Source organism: Macrobrachium nipponense, chromosome 1, assembly GCF_015104395.2.
Source record: "Macrobrachium nipponense isolate FS-2020 chromosome 1, ASM1510439v2, whole genome shotgun sequence".
Classification (NCBI taxonomy): Eukaryota; Metazoa; Arthropoda; class Malacostraca; order Decapoda; family Palaemonidae; genus Macrobrachium; species Macrobrachium nipponense.
The window spans coordinates 196,114,598-196,137,123 of NC_087200.1; the positions used below are offsets into that span (position 1 = coordinate 196,114,598).

Here is a 22,526-nt window from a genome sequence, read left to right on the forward strand (position 1 = left end):
TAATGGAAGAGAAGCTGGCCATCATAGACTGTATATAAACCAGGTTTGCAGAATACGAAGAGAGGGAAGACAACGAAAATGTTGGAAAGGTCACTTATTTGGATTATTGGGACCCCCTCCGAATGTGCTGTATTTAAAGTTGAAGGTTTTGCTTATGGGTTTAACAATTGATTTATGGGTTATAGAAATAAATTGTGTACTTTTCAATGCTGACTCATAATCTTAAAGGAAACCTCCAGTATTGCAAATAAGCTGTTTACAAGGAGAAATTCATACAGATTTTTAAGCTGTACTCTTCTTAATAGTATTGAAATGCAAGTGCATCAAATTGCAGGAGCGAAGGTCGCAATGTTATGTGATTTGAGAGGAAGAGGAGAGGAGAGTTTTCTGCCGGGCGGTCATACTTCCAATTGTTGACCATGAATGGATTACATTCTTTTAGAATTCTGGAAACTATTTTCAACACGCTAACGCCCACACACATTATATATATATATATATATATATATATATATATATATATATATATATATATATATATATACATATATATATATATATATATATATATATATATATATATATATATATATATATATATATATATATATATATGTATATATATATATGTATATATATATATATATATATCTATTATATATATATATGTATATATATATGTGTGTGTGTGTGTGTGTGTGTGTGTGTGTGTGTGTGTGTGTGGCTATCAATAAATGCGAATGTGAAAAAAATTTTAATTGTTTGAACTTTTGAACGCAATATTTAATCAAAAAAAATTTCTTCGTCCAAGAAATCATCCCTATGCAATCTCTCCCTCACCACCCCCCCCCCCCCCCCCCCATTGACCACCGAAGGACTGTAATGGTACTATCACGAAATTTCACTAAAGGTGGTCTGCAGAATGACACACGTCGGTTACGGTGCTTTTTCTAATATCTTTCTTCGGGTTTCATCTTTCTCGTCAACACTTTAGTCGTCGGCCAGTCTCTCTCTCTCTCTCTCACACGCAGGCAGTTGAGCGATGTGTAACAGCGACGGCGCTAAAACAGGTGTTCCGGCTCGTCACTGATTCTCTGCAGTTGCGAGGCTCATTTGCCCTCACGCTCAGACACCGACGAGGTCATTGGATGTTAAGGGGCATTACTTAAGGTTCTTTGCAACGTCCCTTCGGCCCCTAGCTGCAACTGCTTTCATACCTTTTACTGTATACCTCCGTTCACATTCTCTTTCTTCCATCTTGCCGTCCACCCTTTCCTATAACAATTGTTTCATAGTGCAACTGCTTTGAGGTTTTCTTCCTGTAACACCTTTCAAAACCTTTTACTGTCAATTACGGTTTCAGCGCTGAATGGCCTTAGTTGCCCCCGTGCTTAGCATTATGCCTAAAACTAATAAATCAATTAATTATAGATGAGACAGTCATCTCATGGTAGACTTTTCTTTTTTTGTTTTTTTTAATCCGTGTGGATCAGCTAACGAACTTCCAAATGATCTTGTACCTTAAAGACGAAATATTCTTTCTTTTTCAGTAACGTTCTGGGCTCACAAACTGAGGTATATTGTGTCCATCCCCGAAGTGGCGGAGAAAGATAACGCCAAGGAGGCGTTTCTTGACAATGGCGAATCATTCCGTTTCCTTGGTAGCGTACTATAATACAGGATTAATAGAGTACAGGGTTAGACGCTTCTGACCAAAATAGGACAATCTCGCGCATGACGTCACGCGGCTGATCTGACCGAGGTTCAGGTAAAATAAAGTCACCAGTCAGTGTTTGACCCCACCAGATTGAAGAAGAGGAAACTATCTTCCAGTACCTGGCGATTAACGGGGACCTCTCTCACACAGGTCGTGAAAGAGATAGGGAATGAGTGTGGGCAAACAATTCCCATAGTGACCCTTAAATTATTTGTTTTATTTTATGGCCACCTACCAATGACGTCACAAATATGCGCAGTAACAATGGGACGGCCTAACCCTGTACTCTATTAATCAGGCTATAATAGGCCTCATTGGAACCCTCAAGTGACATGTACTGGGCAGGTGCGTTCCTTTGGAGTAGACCAACGTTTATGCAGGGGTGCCCCCGCAATTCGCCCGTTTTTTTTTTTCAAAGCATCGGAGACCGATGGCCCAACCTTATGTTCCCGAAGGCATATCTGCGGTATATTCCTGTCATGTCAACTATAGTAGATTCACATCAACCGTGCATCTAATGTCTAGACCCGTCCCTTACGACGCTCCTGATTGGTTGTTGATAAGCCAATCACAAGGCTGGAATCTCTCAGTCTCTCTCGAGAGTTCACATAAGCAGGATGTATATTCCACCTCTCTTAAGGGATACGTCTTTCTAAGTATCACTTACGAGAGGTGGAACATACATCCTGCCTGTGTGAACTCCCTCGAGAGACTGAGAGTCTCCAGCCCGTGATTGGCTTATCAACAGCCAATCAAAAGCGTCGTAAAGGACTGGCTTAGACATAAGATGCACAGTTCATGTGAATCTACTATAGCTACATCTCCCACCTGCCTTTTGGAAGTCTCACACAGAAACATATACTTATTGCAATTTTGTTCCTCATTGGATGAGTGGTTTGCGTACTCGCCTACCAATCTGGTAGCCCAAGCAAACTCCAGCTTGCTGCCAGTGTGGAATCAGAGGAGTTTATTTCTGGTAATTAGAAATTTATTTCTCGATATCATGTGGTTCGGATCCCACAACAAGCTTCAGGTCTCGTTGCTAAGTAACCAGTTGGTTCCTAACCACGTAAAGAGAGAGCTAATCCTTTGGGCCTGTCTACGAGAGCTGTTAATCAGCTCAGTGGTCTGGTTACTCTAAGATAGACTTCTTGCAATTTTGTAAACATAATTTCTTTCTTTTCAGAGAAAAGCTTAACCGCCTGTAGCTAAACTTTTAGGCATCTTCAGGGAACCCTTCAACAAAATAAGCACCTCAGTGGCGATGTCGTTTTGGTCTTGGCCTGCCACCTCTGTGGCCGCTAGTTCAATTCTCGGGCATACCATTGAGGTGTGAGAGATGTGTTTTTCTCGTGATAGAAGTTCACTCTCGACGTGGTTCGGAAGTCACGTCAAGCCGTTGGTCCCGTTGCTGAATAACCACTGGTTCCATGCAACGTAAAAACACCATACAAACAAACAAACAAACTTAAATAAAATCTGGCCCCCATTAGAAATAGTATTATCGTAACCCAGGAGGCGTTAACTGACGATAAGGCGAAAGGATTTAAGAAAGATATACTGCGGGCAAACCTCACTTTTAAGTCAGTGACTAACTTATATGTTTTTTTTTTTTTCTTTTCTTTTTTTAGGCCTACTCCTCCGAGCAAGAAAGACTCCCAGGCAAGGCTAGAGAAATCCACTAGAAGAAAAAGTAAATTCTGTTAGATTTTCAGTAAATGCCGATGGAGACGGAAGTTTGTACAATGATCAGAAAATTTCAACTATATTTTCAGCTATGATTAATTGGTTGCGTTTAGAAGAATATCTGGTGTGAATGATTTCTAGCTACAGAATCCAGCGAGAAAAAAAAAAGAAAATTTTTTGTTTTGTCAGAAAGCTGGGAAACAATGAAATCGTGTAGTTATTTCAGCGTTACTATTAACTTGATATATATATAATTTTTTTCGACTTTGTTAGTCAAACTGTATGGTATATGTAGGCTACACACCCATATATATATATATATATATATATATATATATATATATATATATATATATATATATCTATATATATATATATATATATATATATATATATATATATATATATATATGTATATATACACTTTTATATCTAGGTCTGTGTGTACCTGTCCGTAACATCGCAAGCTCTTCCTGCCTAGCAGAAACACGCAATCATGAACATTCCCACTTGGTGGTATGGATGAGTTTATTCTGTTTTGTGAACTTCTAAACCGATTAGTTGACATATTTCTTACATGAAAAACTTAGAAGGATGACAACTGACCTCGATTCCCTGTTCCTTCGAAGATGCAAGGACTCATTTCTCAAGGTATCCCAAAGGACATTGATATAACAGTAGGTTTTCTGTCGTCTGCATACCTCCTCCGGCGGGAGTCTGGCATACCTCCTCCGGCGGGGTCAGACTCCTTGAGCACACATTTTGGTCGACCACATATGATCATTATTAAGCGCCTCAGTGGCGTGGTCGGTTTGGTCTAGGCCTGCCACCTCGGTGGTCGCGAGTTCGATTCTCGGGCATTCCATTGAGAGGCGAGAGATGTGTATTTCTGGTGACAGAAGTTCACTCTCGACGTGGTTCGGAAGTCGCGTATAAAGCCGTTGGTCCCGTTGCTGAATAACCACTGGTTCCATGCAACGTAAAAACACCATACACACAAACAAAACAAACAAACAAACTGACATATCGAAAGACATTAAGATCAGCGTCCTGGAAACATTTCATTACAATATACAGGTGATTTTGGTGACCGAATTCCGTACTGGAAGGAAATATCTAATATGAATACGACTACATCTGGAGAAAATTCTCAACTTGAAAATAATGTAAATGTTTTTCATTAACCACAGGATTCGGGGATACGGTGACCTGAAAAAAGCGGGACGCCGTATCTTAAAAATTAACCATGGTGTGTTCTTGAAAATAATCTCATTGTGTTTCCCACACCCAAATGACAACGCAGGTGTTCTAGTGTAACCTAACCTAATCTAGGAGCATGCCAAAAAACTGGGGCTGGTGCAGTGCAGGAATTTCCTTCCCTTTGGCAAATTCCCGAGATGTAAACTAGTATTGCACCAGCCAGGTTTTTTTTTTTTTTGCCATACCCCTAGATTAAGATAGGTTAGTGGGAGTGTTCAAGAAGATTCTATGGTTAGTTTTCAAGATATGGCTTCCTGTTTTTTTCAGGGAAGGACCGATACTCGGTTACAGTTGGGGAATATGCTCCCCTGTGTGTGTGGAATACAAGTGTTTCTACTCCTCCACTTTCTCAGACGTTTTCGAGACATTTGGCAACGCTGCAGTTTTTAAGCTATTTACATTTTCTTCTTCGAAGTTTGGAAAATCACGTACGTCTGTCTATTATTATTATTATTATCCAGGAACAGCTTCGAAATGAGTACAGTAAAATGGACGATGCATCTAGATTGAATAATTTGTTTGTTTAACAAGGTATTCTAGAATTCAAATTTCACAGAAAACTGCAATTTTTTGTTATTTAGACAGTTGACCACCCACGCAGTATTATGGGTAATATATATAGTATATATATATAATAATATAATATATATATATATAATATATATATAGTATATATATATATAATGTGCAGTGTTACTGCGATGCCAATAATTTAAGTGAAGCAAGATGCGATAAAGAAAATTACAATGTTACATTGACTTTTTTTTCAATAGTTCCATATACTCGTACTGTTCAGCTGAATTCAAATATTTTCTGGAAAGAGCAACGTAGGTATACTGTATACAAATATTATTATACAATACATAATTATACCTTTCATTACTTAAACTGAAAAGAATATATTGTAAAATGGAAGGAAAACAAAGTGATGTAGTTAAATGTACTATATATATATATATTATAGATATGTATATATATATATATATATATATATATATATATATATATATATATATATTTTTTTTTTTTTTTTTTTTTTTTCCAGGATTTCAGGGTGGCCAAGTGCCCCCTCTTGCCCCTATGTGCGGCCGCCCATGTTTAAGATGTGTATCGTAGTAGTTTTACTATGTTCAAATTGAGCAGATACTAAAAATCGAAAACTCGAAAAGCAATCAGCTTGTAAAATAAGGTTTCTCGGAAGAGAAGGCAAGAAAACAGAGAAGAACTGAACGAGACAATTCTGTGAAGTTGTGAGGACGAACCTTATTTTACTAGAATTAAACTTGAAAATTAAAAGATATCTTGGAATTTCAAGATGGCACTCTTTACCATATTCACTATATTTCAGAATGCTAAGCACTGCTGTACCACATGCGTTATGTCTTCTTGTCTGGAACTGAGAAAAAGAGGCATTTATAAAGCTAAGCCTTGTGACCAGTGATACATAGATACATACATATATACATACCATAAAAAATGCGTGTGCTGCTCTATCTTCATATCCTTCACTTTCCTTCTAAGCAACTCAGATGTTGCCTGGGGTCACTTGATACCTTTCCTTTGACGTAATCCAAACAACAATGGTATCTGCGTTACTGTCTGACCTCCCTCGTTCAGCGATGGTTTTTTCCACATCTTGACCTCTTCTTCCATCTTCTCTCTCTCTATCCCTTCTCCAACATCTTTTTTTTATTCCCGAGAGGATTTTTTTTTTCTCTCTCTCTCCCCCTCCTCCTGTAGCTTTTCTCCCATTTATTCCCTGCCTCTGGTTTACAACAGGTGACACTTGGAAGGCTCAGCTACTGTTACTGTTATTGTCACCTTTTTGCCTTCTTTTTTATTTCTGCGAGAAACTATTGTAGGGATCGAGGGCAAAAAAAGAGGGGGAGGGGAGGGGAGGGGGAGGGCCTGCCCCTGGAGATGTGAAAGGGAAGGGTGTATATGTATGGTAGAACTAGTAGGGTACCAGGTTTTGGGGGAGGAGGATTATGGGATGGGGACGAGAGAGATAGTAGTACACAGAGGCCAAACGTAATTCGCTTTTACCTGCTCTTGCATAAACTACATTGTCTCTTCTTTGACCTTGTGTTACTCGCCTCTCAGTTTCGTCTCTTTTCTGTGTTTTCTTTTTATGTTCTACTTCTATAGCGAACCTTCCTTCAATATCCGTATTTCTGTTTATTAGATTGCTCGCTCATTTTCCCCGTTTGTTTGTTTGTTTTTTTAATGCATCAACACCCAAAGTAGCCGGCAATGAGATATCACTGTCTTGCGTAGTTTCAACGCAGACCAGGAAAAGGAAAGGGATTAAAGGAAGAGAAACTGAATACAGGGAATTAAGATAAAGTGGATTCCACTAATAAGTAATAGAGATATCAACTATGCTAACAAAGCGGTGAGTAACACGGAGGCAGGAGGAGCATTCCATAGACAAAGACAAAAGCCGCCGCCAATGATGAACGAGGTTATCGAAGCTCAGGGGGATAACACCAGAAAAAATTCTTTCGTCCTTGGTCTGAAGGAAAGGACTTTCCACATCCTGGTGGCGTACTTGATCTGTAACTGACAGATTTTCACATATATTCCAAATGCGTGAGTAGAGCAAAGATTCCGGAAGTACTTCCCCCGAAGACGGCAATCTATTGTGAAAGTCTGATCAGCAACAGGTAAGTCCGAACCGCTTGGCAGAACCAGACAAAATTGGACCCACGGCCAATCTGCCATCCCCAAGAAGGTTTACTATACTTTAACCCTCACCCCCTTGACAGACATCAAGCAAAGACAAAATACAAAATAAATTAAATTTTCGTTTTTACCAATTCCGTCAGGTTTTCCTTCATGTGTTATATGATTTATCATAAAGGGTCATTGTTTACCTCTGAATGCTCCAGCTTTTCTTCCAGGACTCGTGATCAGTTGGGACATCAAAGCCTTGAGAAAATAAGTTTTGAAAATTCCCTATTTAATTATATTCATCATCAATATTAATGTAAATAATTACTTTTAGTTATAAATGATTATTATTAGTGGATTGATAATGTCAGAGATTGTTATAAAGGAGGTATAAGGATTCGGTTTTATTTAATAAATAATTAAAAGTATTACTGGAACACAAACATCAACAACACTGTCACAGTCACACACAGACGTCACATAATACGTTCAGTGAATTTCAGCCTGAAGTTGCTCCACGAACCCCTGTATTCATATTCACTCAAATTCATAATGCCAGGGTCAGGAAAACTTCGGGAAACTCCAAAATAAAGGGAAGATAAAGTATCTATGTATGCAGCATCAATATATGCAATTTTAGTGGTTATTTTCATGATTTTAGTACTCGAAATGAAAACGTTTATGTGAAAGCCTAGGACCTTAGGCTAGCACCTTAGCTTAATCGTAAGTTCAAATTCGGCTATTTTCTTAGTAGACCAGTTGCTTAGGTATTTGCAAGTACGCAAATTTCATAGTCATTTGCGTAGAATGATGTGCAATATATGTATCTGAAGGCGACAAGTCTAGAATAAAGTGACATGTTTTGGCACAAGATAGCAAAATTTACTTAAGAACCAAAGACCTTAGGCCAGAACCCTTATGTAGGGGTTAATTCAAAGACGGACATTTACTAAGCACATTTGCATAGGGTTGTATGCAATATTTACATTTGCGATTTTAATAATAGTTTAGTACTTTACGTAGGCTGTCATGAACCTTAAGCTACTACCCTAGGTTAGGTACGTAGCTAGTGTGAAGATGGTCATATTAAATGCAATTTTCATATTTAGTTGCATATGGAATTGCATTCAATATCAGCATTTGAAGATACCAAATCTAAGGTAAAGTTAATTGTGAAGTCATGGTCTTTTACAAAATATATGTGCATTTAAATGCAAAAATTTAAGTTACTAGCTGTTTGTAAAACTTGAAATAACAACGATCCAATTATTTTGCAGAAAACCTCTACCTAACAGGCAATCCCGCCAAACCCTATGCTTTATAACATAACTTCGGGTAACTTCTAAAATAAAGGTAAGATAAAGTATCTGTATTTGAAGGAGTAAAATTTTAGATAAAGGTATGTGTGAAAGCATTTAAAAATACTAACTGGATATTAGTTATTTTCATGGTTGTACACGAAATAGAAGAATTTTGGTAAGACCCTACGACTGACCCTAGGCCACACCCTAGCTTATGGGTAAGTTCAAATGCAGCCATTCTCTTGGGCTACTTGCATATTCAGTTGCATTGCACTGCATGCAAATAATTATTAGTTATAAATAACTTTTGTTGATTAATGATGTCAGGGAATGTTATCTCCTTTCCCCGTTTCCTCTTCATTCCCCATTCCCCTCTTCCTTCTTTATCTCCCCTTCCCCCTCCCCTCACCCTATTTCAACCCCCTCCCTTCACCATTCCTCCTCCCTTTTCCACCTTCCCTCCTCACTCTTCCTCCCCTTCCTCCTCCCTCTTCCCCTCCCCTACCCTTCTTCCCTTAGCTTTCTGTTTCCTCTCCATTTCTCCCTTCCATTTTCCCTTCCCCTCTTTCTCCCTTCCATTTCCATTCCCTACCCCCCCCCCCCCCCATTTCCTCTTCCCCCTCATTCAGAGTTTATCCGGTTTGCCGGTTTCCGGTTTTGATCACTGAGTAATATATATATATATATATATATATATATATTATATTATATATATATATATTATATATATATATAATATATATATATATATATATATATATATATATATATATATATATATATATATATATATATATATATATATAAATATACACACACATCTGCTGCGTAGTTTTACACAATACTTTTTAGTTATGGTTATTTGACATCTATGTATTTGGGACAAATATCCCTTTGAACGCAATAATTTAATTAATTTACAACCTCCTGTTTCTGTCTAATGCTGTACTTGCTTTTTATTTTTATTTTTTTATTTTTACTGACATTCCAATGTTCGTCTATATAGACATTCAATTTTAGTTTTTTTTTATCTCCACAATTTACTGAAATTGCCCAAGCTTCAAAAACACGATTCCAAATTTGAATTGTTTTCTATTTTCAAGAATTCGTTTGTCCTCAACCAATGATGGAGGGGAAGATGCTCTCTGAGTTCCATGATTACCTTTGTTTGTTTGTTTGTTTTTTTGAAGAAAAATTCGTATCTCCCACCTCGTCTTTCATAAGTAAAACCAGAGGTATTTTTCTCTGTCTTATTAATTTTATTATAGATATAAATGTCAATATATGTAATAATATCTATTGCTAATATCATTAATAAATTTTGCCGTCATATGAAGAATTTTTATTATTATTATTATTATTATTATTATTATTATTATTATTATTATTATTATTATTATTATTATTATTATCATCATCATTGCAAGCCACACGATTTCTAGCAAAAAACTTAACCCAGACTCACCTGATTAAATTCCCCTAAATGAAATTAAAAGGAAACGACAAAAATTGCTGGATAATGTTCACGGGTGTACATAAATAAGTATTTAGATTTTAATCTTTTTTTTCTCTTGCCTCCAGTGGCGTCATTTAAATTTTTTCGTTGTTGGAGGGGATGGGGGTCCGGGGGGGCCAAGGTTTTTAGAGCTTATGATATGGATGGAGTGGCGAAAGAAGCGAGAAAATTTTGGAAATTTGTGTGCGTTTTGGAGCATTTTGAAGACATAAGATTCACCCTGAGGTGAAGGTTACTATTATTATTATTATTATTATTATTATTATTATTATTATTATTATTATTATTTATTATTATTATATTTTAAAAGCCTAGGGGGACAAACCAAGTCTTGAAGGTTGGGGGGGGGGGGGGGGGGGGCATCATTGTCTTGATGGGGACAAGTGCCTCCCCAGCACGCCCCTCCCCCCCCCCCCCACCCCAAAACGCCCCCTAATTCCTAATTCCAAGCCAAGTACCTACTCGCAGTCTATGCATAGGGACTTGTCTCCGAAATGGCGGATGACGTTACTTGCGTCAATTCCGGTTTCTTGCGTTTTCGGAGAAGCGGTGGGACCGGAAGCGACGTTGCTTCCGTCGTTTAAACGTTCCCATCTGCCCTGAGCTGAGGAGAACGACAAGGTCGCAGATTTGTGAAATGGTCCTCGGATAATAATGCGTAGGGATGAATCCTACAGGACTTTGCTGAATTTTTTTCAGTGGGAAATTTTTCTGGCAAGCTGAAGTTTATTCAATAATTATCAAAGACACCTGAACATGTTTCCACGAGATAGAATCCCGTGAAATGAAGTAAACAGACCCTAGACCGCCAGTGATTCTCAAACTGGGTGCTGTGGGTGGCTCTAGCAGTGGCAGTGGGTTATCATGAATTTTGTAAGCTATATATATATATATATATATATATATATATATATATATATATATATATATTATATATATATATATATATATATATATATATATATATATATATATATATATATAATATATATAGCTAATGCCAAAGGAAAAATAAAAGGAGTACCAAGCACTTTTGTTCCTCGTTGGACGAATGATTTGCGTACTCGTTTACCAATTTGGTTGTCTTGAGTTCGATTCCCTGCTCTGTCAAAGTGGAGTCAGAGGAATTTGTTTCTGGTGATTAGAAATGATTTTCTCGATATAATGTGGTTCGGATTCCAAAATAAGCTGTAGGTGTCCCGTTGCTAGGTAACCAGTTGGTTCCTAGCCACGTAAAAGTATCCAATCCTTTGGGCCAGCCCTAGTAGAGCTGTTAATCAGCTCAGTGGTCTGGTTAGACTAAGATATACTTAGCTTAACTTCTGCACTATTAATTGAGTAGAAAATTCCAGAGATGTATATGTACTAGTATTGCACCAGCCCTGGTATATTTTGCCATGCCCCTAGGTTAGGTTAGGTTGTGTTAGGTGAGGTTAGGTTAGTTCAAGGAAAATATCTGAAAAGGTGTGGGAAACATAATGAGAATATTTTGAAAAGATTCTACAGTTCGTTTTTAAGATATGGCGTCCCCCTATTTTTAAGGACGGCCCTGGTACTCGGTTGCAGTTCGGGAATACGCCTGGTACAGGCTCTGAGGGTTTCATGGAAAGTTCCCTGCTGAGATGGTATTGATGAAAGATGGGCAGACAAGATGCTAGTACCTTTCAGCCACTTGTTTTCGAACTTAACATAAAAAGTACTGAAACTGAAGATTTCACTTACTTTGTTTTTAATTGGGTTACTCGAACTGTATAACTTTTCTAGGAACTTTTAGAGTCTTTTGAGTAAGAAAATAAATTTGTTGAGATCAGTTTTGATTGACATAACTCATAAAAATGAACGTTACCAACTTCAAAGGTACTGTGCTTTGTACTTGGAGTTATAGTAGATTCACATCAACCGTGCATCTGATGTCTAGGCCAGTCATTTACGATGCTCCTGATTGGTTGTTGATAAATCAGTCACAGGGCTGGAAACTCTCAATCTCTCTCGAGAGTTCACATAAGCAGGATGTATTTTTCACCTCTCCTGAGGTATATGTCTTTCAAAAGTATCCCTCAGGAGAAGTGCAACATACATCCTGCCTATGTGAACTCTCGAAAGAGACTGAGAGTTTCCAGCCCCGTGGTTGGCTTATCAATAGGTTGATCCTTAGTCCAGTTTACAGTTTCCTTTAGTTGATGGAAGCGAAAATGTTTTTACTTTCGTGAGTTATGTTCTTGACAAGATATCAACCATTTTTTTTATACATCTGCTACTATTGCTTTCCAGCTGTTGCATGAATTGTGATTTCAAATCTTGTGGTGCAATGGCCAGAGGTGCAGATAGACTCATAGACATTAGCCTTATTACATGCATAGGTAAACATGAAATTAAAATGAGCTTAGATATGTGTGAGAACGTTTGCCAGCCACGAAGCTTGTTCACCCATCAGTAAAATTAAGCAGCACTAATGTCAATCAGCGCCTCAGTGGCGTAGTCGGTTAAGTCTTGGCTTGCAACCTCGGTGGCCGCGAGTTCGATTCTCGGGCATTCCATTGAGGGGTCAGAGATGTGTATTTCTGATGGAGAAGTTCACGAATCTCGACGTGGTTCGGAAGTCACGTAAAGCCGTTGGTCCCGTTGCTGAATAACCACCGGTTCCATGCAATGTAAAAACACCATACAAACAAACAAGCATACTAATTCAATCGTTACTTGGATGGGTGACCACCGAACGATGACAAACGCCTTCGGCGCATAGACCCAATGTACATCTACTCAAAAGGAACTTTAACGCCTTTCTGGAACCACCTCCTGAAGTTTACCGTATAAACTTGAAATCAGATCACCCACATTAATATGAATATGTACACTGACCACTCTTCAGCTACAGTTCCTCGTTGGACGAGTGGTTTTCGCGCTCGGCTGCCAATTCAGTGGTCTGAATTTCGATTCTCGGCTCGGCCAACGCGGAATCAGAGGAATTTATTTCTGGTGATAGAAATTCATTTCTCGATATAGTGTGGTTCGGATCCCACAATAAGCTGTAGTTCCCGTTGCTAGGTGAGCAGTTGGTTCCTAGAGCCACGTAAAAATATCTAATCCTTCGGGTCAGCCCTAGGAGAGCTGTTAATCAGGTCAGTGGTCTGGTTAAACTAAGATATACTTAACTCTTCAGCTACGGAATGGACGCGACTTTGTTTATGGAGAGCTCTGTGTTGAGAAGCTACCACTGAGGAGGACCAGGGGCCAAACAAGAGGAGAACAATGGAGCAGCATAGACTTAGTTATGGAATTGTGTTGTGAAGAGATTGAGGGTAAACAAACCCCCCAAAAAAATCAACGGCAGGATTTACGAGTTTTTAGGGTGGCCCTGAAGTTTAAGATAGAATAAGAAGGCGTAAGAATGACCTGATTGAGTGTAAAAGTAGGTCTCGATCAAGGATATGAAATGTCTCGAACAAAGTTTAACATGCATACAGATTTACGCACATCTTCGAGAGATTAACCCACGAAATTTTTGGGGGGCCTTTTAACTAGTGTTATAGACACGGAAAGATCGCTCACTTTGATATCAAAAGTCCTCAAAATAGAATCCTTTAAAAGTGACAAGAAGACAGGTACCAGAATGAGGTTTTCAGTCATCGTCATAGCTTCCTTTAAGATGGCAAATCCCGCCATCTGTGTATCAAGATTTTGGGGCTGTTTCGCTGGGGCAGCCAGTATGACGTAAGGTCCTTTATCAGAATATGGGGCTGTGGTGTACAAGCATTAAGGACGAGAATAGGCTCCCCGCAATGAAATCAAATTTTGGTAAGACAATCAAGTAAGCATTTTCCTGCTGATAAAATGAATATTGTTTACCACTGTTGAGATCAAAGATACCTCCACTTCGAACGATATAATATTACGTTCATATGCAAACACGCATCCATAATTGTATCTTGTCTGCTAGACTGAATGGCTGTGGTTTTATACTATAAGATTGGTAGCCAACGTCACTGCTCCACAGATGGTTACTGGGGCCCCAGTACCAACGGCTTCTGGTATTCCTTACCGGTCACTCATCCAACATGGCTAGTCATATAACAGATTTTAGATTCGGCGGGCACTGGCATAGTTGATATGTATATGCACTATATATACATACACACATATTAGAATATATATATATATATATATATATATATATATATATATTAATATATATATATATATATACACATACCTACAGCCACGCAAACATGTGATTTTATACTTCAGACATCACAGGAAAGAAATGGAACATGGTTGTAGAACTTACAACCGTGTTCTATCATTTCAACGCTATCGGAGTCGAGGCGGGTTGATGTTGTCTCCAAACCAACGAATTACCTGAGCGCAGAAGGTAATTTGAAGGTGAGAGACGACATAAACTTGTATGCCTCTCGCGGTGGTGGGGTAAGTAAAAGCTTCACTGACATTCCTGGATTTGAATGTCTTGGGTTCGCGCCCAGGACCAGGCAAATCTATTATCGAGAAAAAATTGCCCTTCGGTTAAGCATATATGAAAATATATTAATTCTGAGGTAGAGCGAATTAGAAATTAAAGGGCATTGTAGCTCGATGTATATATATATATATAGATATATATATATATATATATATATATATATATATTATATATATATATATATGTGTGTGTGTGTGTGTGTGTGTGTATAATTGAATGTTTGTTTTCTGTGCCAGAGTGATACAGAAGTAAACATAGACGCATCCACGTCCAGATAACTCGAGCCATCCTTTCAGTGTTCAACTGTCCTGTGTTTGTTTAGGATGAGCGCGTGATCTTCGGAGAGGTTTATGAAAAGAAAGGGCACGTGTGTGTCCAGAAGGCCAGCCTGACCGTTTGCTCTCTTTGCAAGAGGCACTGTCCTCGTCATGGCCTCCTTGAAGGGCACTGTTTGCCGTTTGTCCAGAAGCTTTGTCAGTCATTCTTTCTACAAGTCGCGTGATTTCCCCCCACCCCCCATTTTCATTTTTTTTTTTTTTTTTGTCTGGTTATCTCAGATATCAAAGACCATGGAAAGGCCTTTTGTATTTTCCCTCTCTTCCATCTCTCAGGTGGGATGGTTATCTAGATGCCGGCTGTAGAAAACGTGTTTTTTTTTTTTTTTTTTTTTTTTTTTTTTTTTGCTCTTTTTCGTTTTTACTCCCTTTTTTTTCTTTTTTTTTATCTCTGCATTTATGACATCAGGTTACCACCTCTTATTGTAACTAGCAAGTGGAAGGTTTGTTTTTATGATTATATCTATCTATCTATCTATCTATCTATCTATCTATCTATCTATCTATCTATCTCATCTATCTATCTATCTATCTATCTATATATGTATGTATATATAATGTAGCAAAGCTATAAACATTGTATCCGTGTACTAGAATATTATATTGTAGGCAGCTAACTAAAATTGGCCAAAAATTGAAAGTTTGTATTTACGCTCTCGGAAAGTACATTCTCTCCCTCTTTCAGAAAGAGGGAGAGAATGTACCTTCCGAAAGCTTAAATACAAACTTTCAATTTTTTACCAATTTTAATTGGCTTCCCACTACTATATATATATATATATATATTATATATATATATATATATATATATATAATATATGTATATATATATATATACACACACACACACCCATGTGTGTGTGTGTGTGTGTGTGTGTGTGTGTGTATACAATCATCGTTCGTTTATCAGGTCAGGATGAATGGTGTGGAAGTGTCTTTTTATGAATTTTTCTGAAACTTCCCTTTATAGAGGAACGGCTAGCTGTTGGACACACACACACACACACACACACACACACACACATACATACATACATACACACACACACACACAATAGTTACTTCAGCAATCATACACGAGGTAGCTGGTCAGTGAACAATGATCCCCTGAACAGAAGAGATTTCATCCCGCACTGTGACACTCTTCTTTATCTAGCTGTCCTCCTCTCGCGTTTGAGTCCGTTCTGGCCCAATATCTCTTTTAAGAGTTCTTGTTCTCCCTTGCTTCGGTTTTTCCAGAATTCCAGCTCGTACTCCTTTCCAGCTTAGTGCCGCCCATTTTTGCCACTTGATCGACCCATCTCAAACTACTGCTCAACTTGGTCAACTTTTGTACCTGTATCAACCACCAAACTAGTCTCTTTCGTGACTAATTCTCGCCTTATCGACCACTGATTTGTCTCATAATCTATGTATAAGTAATTCATCTCGGTAATTACAGAAATCTTCCCTTATTTGCATACACCTTCCGGAATATCTGGAAAACCAGGCAGATGATGTTGACAAAGCTTCACTTCTGTAAACCTGAATGCCTCCTTTTCCTTTGAAATACAACCTTCTTCATCTTTTTTTTTTCAATTGGTCGGTATCTCGTGCAGTACAGTGGCTGTTCAGACATGCTGACACATCTAAGCAATTTTAGGATTCTCATTAATTTCACCTTTTGGCATTCGAACATTTTCCAGTATCAGGGGTTTCGCCAGATTCGAATTATGAATACTTCAAAGGAAAGTGACACATTAAAAAGAAGGAAAAAAAAGGACTTTTGGAAATCACAAAATAAGGAAGTTTTGAAGCTACAATTTAAGCGGTGACCGGTTTATTATGTACAGACTGGAATTGGAAAGAGGGTCTCTGTAAGAGTGATTTCCATAGTAAAATTTCAAGAATGTCCAAGAGCGCATCGTCAGATGTATAAAACTTGTCCAAAATCAAGTTGATGGCTTAATCGACCGGAGCACTAGTCAAGAGTCTTGAGGGGTACTACACATTTAACCTATGTCAGCTTGAGAAGTGACCCTGTGACCTGTCTTAGATCGAAGCGGCAGAGCGTCACTATGAGACAAGCAAAGTGCTAGGGTTCCATTGAGGAGCGAGATATGTGTATTTCTGGTGATAGAAGTTCACTCTCGACGTGGTTCGGTAGTCACGTAAAGCCGTTGGTACCGTTGCTGAATAACCACTGGTTCCATGCAACATAAAAGCACCATACAAACAAACAAAGAGCTAAGGTGTCGTAAACTTTCACTGGATAGTTTGCATACGAGGGACGACTTTTGAGCTAGGGTAAGTTGTCTGATGGGATTCAATATATTTTAATAGTCCCTGATCAGCAATCGGAAACTACACTGGGATTTTTCCAGTATGTAGTATTATTGACTTGGTCTTTTTTTCTTGGTACACAGCCTTGGAAGAAGCTGCAAATTCTACTAGTCACCTACAGTGCATTTCTTTTCACTTATCTTTTATCGTAAAACAGGAGGAATTGGTAGAGAAGACAGCGACTTATTGGTCTAATTGATAAAATTGATAAATAAAAAAAATATTTAGGATTGAATAACTCAATTGATTGTTTTATCGAATGAGCTCGTACAGTAATATTAGCCATTCAGGTATAAACAAATAAAAGAGAGAGAGGGAGAGAGAGATCGCCAGCCAGCCAGCAAGAGTTTTTACAGTTTTTATGATACCCTTCAGCGTTGCTCTCCAATTGCCGTCTGTATTATTGCAACAATGGGGCAAAACATTCTTGTACATGAATAACATTTCCTTCTTTTTTTCTGGGACAGCGTTTTTGCTCTTTTGTTAAGAAGGCTGTTCTGATCGCACGTGCGGTTTATGACTTCTGGGGGTAACTAAGAGTATATACAAACTATATATGTAATAATATGTATATGTATGTATGTACATACAAATTTTTTCATGACATTTGCCCTGTGGAAGAGGTGATGCCAGAAAGGCAGATCACTATAGCTGGTTCACTTAAGGCGGATTCTCGGATGATCCCTATGCTTACGAGAAGTTTGTTTGGCGGCCGCTGATTGGCTGGAACCGGGAGGTAGGCAGCTCCCAGCCAATCAGCACCCACCAAACCAACGTCTCGCAGGGATAGGGCTCACCCAAGAAACTATCTTAAGTGAACCAGCTATAGTAACAGAAGGAGGCAAGGAAGGCGCTGAGGATAGCATACCCAAGGTCTATAGAATATTCTATATAGACCTTGAGCATACCCTCGCCTCATCTTGGACCGAATAAACGCTGGGTCCTACTACCCTCACTGTAGTACGCATGCGCGTTATGTCCACATGTTTGACACCTGGGAGGTATTGAAAGTTCACTAAATATCTGTGAATTAGATGATAGATATTATCGATACCTGGGATCGATCTTGATGTAAGTCAGAAATTTATTTCTGTTCCTCGTGTAATTGTGTTTGTTACTTATATATAATATATATATATACATATATATATATATATATATATATATATATATATATTAATATTATATATATATAGATATTATATATATATATATATATCTATATAATATATCTATATTACGCCCCCTTTATTCCCTAAACTACACAAACTGGGAACTCTTACCTGTTGCCAACGGTGCCCTGTCTGTAAGATGTCACGAGGCTTATTAAGACTGCGTAAAATATAAAAAAATATCATTTATTTCCCAAAGCAATTGGTTATAACAAAGAACAAAATGATTAACAAGTCATAATGGCATAAATACCCAAATCTGCCCATAAAGAAAACCAATAAGATAACATTCTACCTTCCGGACTAAGGTTACACTCTCAAACCCCAAACAAGTCACATTGTCTAGCATTCGTCAGTTATCAGTTAGAGAATCCCATTCCTAATCAACCATGGAATCGGACCCATCTGTAATAAAGATAATAGTTATATAGACACCCCACGTCACTCTTTTCAAAGTATTTACGTAAAGAGAATATTTCCACACTTCTCTCTCTTTTCCAAAAGGCAACAGATTTTCTAAGTTTTTATAGAACGTGTCTTACCTTTTCGATGGGCGTTTTCTCCCGACACTTCGAGCAACCCGCTTTTTGTTCTTTTCCTTTCCCCCTTTTTTTCCAACCCAAAAGGGGAAATGCGTCTTCCACAAGTACCCTGAACCAGTAGGCCTGTAATACGCGTACAAACGATGCACATGCCTCGCAAACGGGGAACGACCTCTGAGACAAGTTGCTTGTTCAGCAAATACCCTTCTCTCCCATGTGAACTTTGCAGTGTATCCACCCCTTGTCTCTAGACGAGCAGAGCTATGTGACTTTATTATTATATAAAACACTTTAAACATATTATTAGCCATTCCCCCTCTTTCACCTCTTTAGATATATATATATATATATATATATATATATATATATATATATATATATATATATATATATCTTGTTGCTCTCAGGCAAGTAAGATGGTGTACAGGATATCGAAGTAGTCTGGGATATGGTTGGGGGGGAAGAGTTGATGGAGCGCGTCAGGCAACTGGATTGCTAGTCTTTGAATCGTGTTTTTTTTTTTCGTACTGTTTATTGAAAAAATGTAACATTGCAGTCCTTTCAACTAGCAAATCACCTGTGAACAGACTTCATATAATCAATTTTAATGCTTAGCTTTACTTATCAAGGAAAGTAATGTTGCTAGGCAACATTTATTTGTGATTGCTGAATTCTGGAGCACTCCGTCTTGCCACTCTGTCATGGAATTGTTGCCTCAGGGGTCAAGACGGGGCCTATATGTCTACGTGGATTGAGTGATAGTGACAGAATTGTCATGATGAAAAGGGACGCAGGTAGCAAGATTATTGCAAATAATTTCAGCTCTTTAAACCCTTTCAATTATCGTGTAAATATGCTACCTTTGACAGGAACGAAAGCAAAAGGGGAATTTTTAAAAAATGTATAAAACTTTTTAGTGTTTTTTCTTGAGTTTTAACTTAAAAAATAGGCCATTTTAAGCCTTCTTGTAGGGGTTCCAACTATTCACGGGTTCTAAATATTCGTGGAGGGGGCGGTCGCCAATACCAGGGGACCACTGTATATACAGTCTGACAGAGATGAAAGCGTTTTTGTAGATGCAATTTTTCCTTGAACTGGTTTGTGATGAATACTTTTGATGGAGAGAGATTGTTGATAATACTTTTTTAATCTTTGATCGGTGTGTGATGAATAGGCCCATCTTTGATGGAGGGGAGATTCCATTAGGCTTGCATTGATAGAGAGGGATTAAGTTTCAATGATGTATGCAATTTAACCCTTTGTTCAATATCTAAAGCATACATTGGATTTGGAGGTCTTCTAAAATCTAGAGATTGAATTGTTGCAAAACACATAAATAAACAACATATCTACATATTTCCACATTACTGGAATGGTAAGGCATTGTCTCCAGTTTCTTGCTGTCAAAATGAATCGGGGAAATTTGATGCTTGTAAACAGGACACGTTCACTATCTTGGCGGAAAAGCGATACTCTTCAGAGTAGCAAATGAACTGATCAGCTCCTCCCCCTTCCCATATTCCGGAGTCCCGAGATGTAACCGAGTACCGAAACCTTTCCCTGTAAAAAAGCTGGGATGCCCTATCTCAAAAACTAACCTTAGAATTTTCTTGAAAATCCTCTTTATGTTTCCCGCACCCAAATTACAATGAAGAGATTATACTCTGTTTTTTTCCATCTGTCCATCCGCCTGTGGTGTATCCGCATGGTAACACTGCGTCCCGGGCTTTAAATAATATCCTATTTCGAATATTAACGGTGTAATTCGCATACAGTAAATTATTATAACATTTTCAGTTGCAAATGTACACCAAGATATCCTTTTATTTACCTAAAACCTACACATAGCGTAACTATTTAAAGCCTGGGACGCAGTGTTACCATGCGCGACCACCACAGGCGGATGGACAAATGGAAAAAAAACCGAGTATAGTTGCTAACCTAACCCGACCTAACGTAACCTAACCTTAGGGGCCTGGCAAAAAAGCCAACTCTGGTACAAAACTAGCATACATCTCAGGAATTTGGATGCTGTACAGCATCTTACTTGACTGAGAGCAGTGTGACTATCGATTATTTTGAAAATTCACCTCGCCGACAAACGAAGCCTTAAAATACCGCATATGTTTACAGAACATTTTCTGCTCAGAATGTCCTTTTCTTTCATTCTCAAAATATTCGCATAAACTATTGTTACGCACTATGTATATACAGTGGTCCCCCCGTATTCGCGACCCCCCCGCAAATAGTTAGAATCCACGAATAGTTGGAACCCCTGTAAAAAAGCTTAAAACTGCCTATTTTGTTAGTTAAACTCAAGAAAAAAACCACTTAAAATTTTTATACCTGGTTTTTTTTAACAGTTTTATCACAAAAAGTGCATTTTATGATGAAATTGATAAAAAAGAAAGGAATTTGTGGTTATTTCTCATAGGAAAATACAGCAAATAGGCTAATTTCCCACGAATAATGGGGGGATATGTTGCAGAGAAAAATCCGCGAATACGGAGACCAACTGTATGTGTTTCCTGTTTCTTTTGTTAATGACATTGAAGGTGTCATCCTCGACCTTCCTCAGGTTTAAATACAAACTTTATGGTGGAGAGGGGTCGGGTGGCGAATATGAATTGAAATGAAAAACTTTCAGAAGAAGTTAACAAGATTGATAGGACCAACAGGTTAAAATAGTGGGTTATTGGATATACTCAGGGTTGGCTTGAGGACCATCTGATTCCGGGGGTAAAGGCAATTTTGACCATCTTAGTAATTTTGACAATAAATATATTTATATATATATATATATATATATATATATATATATATATATATATATATCTTATAGGGAATATTAAATATACAAACCAAATTTTTAGTTTTTTTTATTCTTTATACAACAACAATATTATTCTCCTAGAGTATTTTATAACGCAAACAAAATAAAGATCATTGTTTATCAATATATATATATATATATATATATATATATATATATATATATATATATATATATATATATGTATTATATATATATATATAATATATATATATGATATATATATATATAAGCCATTCTAGAGGGCTTATAAACAACTTCCCTAGAATATCGGAACATCTTACAAGACGCCATGAGGTCGTTAACGGTCATTCTCTCTCAGATGAAGAAAGCGTCACCTCCCCCCAAACATCCCCCCCAAAAGTTCGTTGGTTCTTTAGCGTCACCTATATTGCCACCCATTGGTCAATAGACCTAAGGACAGGTGCCAGACCCAATCATGGCCTAGAAGCAATATATCGGGGGTTTCTCGTATTGAGGAGAGAGGAAACCCCAAGCCGTCCCTCCTTGAGGGAGTAGTCAAGCGTCGGTCAAGAGAAGGGAAAGACGCACTTTCCCCTCGTGCCCTCTGCCGGTTTCCGCTCGGTCTCAATCCCGCCGGTACTATAGATATTAAGTTCATTTCACTCGGGCCCTTGTGTAAATTCATTAGAATATAAGACCGGTGTTAAATTAATCACTGAGCGTTTGATTTC

At 38.0% G+C, this 22,526-nt stretch overlaps 1 protein-coding gene across 2 annotated transcripts in view; it reads left to right on the forward strand.

The window, feature by feature from the left end:
- Positions 1 to 7,194: 7,194 nt before the first annotated feature.
- The window catches only part of LOC135219989 (zinc finger protein 865-like), a 467,680-nt gene continuing 452,348 nt past the window's right edge, over positions 7,195 to 22,526 (forward strand). Inside the window, exons 1-2 of one of the 2 annotated variants that reach the window (XM_064257267.1) lie at positions 7,195 to 7,329; positions 8,614 to 8,689. The gene's annotated coding sequence lies outside the window, so the exon portion shown is untranslated. Of the gene's footprint in view, positions 7,330 to 7,852; positions 8,060 to 8,613; positions 8,690 to 22,526 lie in introns of those variants that run through there. The other variant, XM_064257265.1, reaches the window with a different exon arrangement.